The sequence below is a fragment of the Amphimedon queenslandica genome, unplaced genomic scaffold, assembly GCF_000090795.2.
Source record: "Amphimedon queenslandica unplaced genomic scaffold, v1.1 AMPQUscaffold_9954, whole genome shotgun sequence".
Classification (NCBI taxonomy): domain Eukaryota; kingdom Metazoa; phylum Porifera; class Demospongiae; order Haplosclerida; family Niphatidae; genus Amphimedon; species Amphimedon queenslandica.
In genome coordinates, this window is record NW_003549775.1 from 1 (window position 1) to 1,147 (window position 1,147).

At 36.4% G+C, this 1,147-nt stretch overlaps 1 pseudogene across 1 annotated transcript in view; it reads right to left on the reverse strand.

Annotated features, from left to right (window-relative positions):
- Positions 1 to 458: 458 nt before the first annotated feature.
- LOC100635797 (transmembrane protein 222-like) overlaps positions 459 to 1,147 on the reverse strand; it is a 3,158-nt pseudogene continuing 2,469 nt past the window's right edge. The window contains exons 4-5 of the transcript XR_002189340.1: positions 1,040 to 1,147; positions 459 to 711 (exon numbers count right to left, since the gene is read on the reverse strand). The exon at positions 1,040 to 1,147 is cut by the window's right edge and continues 130 nt beyond it. The product of XR_002189340.1 is annotated as a transmembrane protein 222-like (transcript). The remainder of the gene's footprint in view (positions 712 to 1,039) is intronic.

The following is a 1,147-nucleotide window of genomic DNA, read 5'->3' on the forward strand; positions in this document are numbered from 1 at the left end:
AATATCAACAGTGAGTGGATACCAGCCACATCCAGTACCTGGAGTAGAAACAACCGACCCAACTCACACGGCAATATCCGCAGTGAATTATTATTAAGAAGCAGTTCCCTGAGTTGAATCATATCCCCAAGCTCAGAAGGCAGACTCCTCAGTTTGTTACCAGAGAGATCGAGTAGGGAGAGATTAGAGAGGTTCACTATATCTGGTGGGAGTCTCTGAAGGTTGTTATCGTTCAGGTAAAGCGAAGTCAAGTGAGTGAAGCTCCATAGAACTGGGCTTAAGTTCTTTATTGGCCCCCTTAGCTCTAGGCCCGTCCAGGAATACTTCTTTTTCGTGGTCTCTGTTCCTTGTCTGTTTGAAATCATCCTTTCTCTAGGTCTTTCTCTCTCATAAATACGAAGGCTCTTCCACAGAGGAAGGAGGGAAATCCTCTAAACATACAGCCATTTTGAAAAAGTGGGAGGGACGAAATCAATTTTTAAGACTTGACGTCATCAAGAGTGTGGCATAATAAGTATGTTAACGCCCACTCATTACAACAATACATAAAAGAATACAAGTACATTAATGTGTTAAAATTAATGTTTTATAGTTGTTCATTATTGTTAAGCAGCAGATGTCTTCACTACAGTTGTAGCAATGACAACAATAAGGATTGTCAGTATAGACAGGATAATAAATGGTAACCAAGTCTTCAAAAAGCCACCGAAACTAAAAATAGAAAGACAAATGTCATACAGAGTTGAATCGTAATATGACACTCATTCTATTACAAAATACAAATAGGTGTAAAATAACTTTAAAACTCAAAATAAAGGTAATAGAGGGATGATTTGAGTTACAAAATAATTAAGAAAGATAATTCATAATTAAAATCCCAAAAAGGGGAAATTAAACATGCAAGTATCAATATTATAAGCTCCCAGTAGTACATGTACTACTTAATACATGTACATAATATTACATGTACATGGCTCATGTATCATTCAATAACTTGTACATGTACATACCTCATATAATTACATACACATGTACATACCTCACAAATTTCCCTTTAAATACCATAAGAAATCCCAGCTTGTACATATTCCATGAAGTGGAGTTATCATACTGCATCAGGTTAAGAGCTCGGGCTACGTGTGAATGA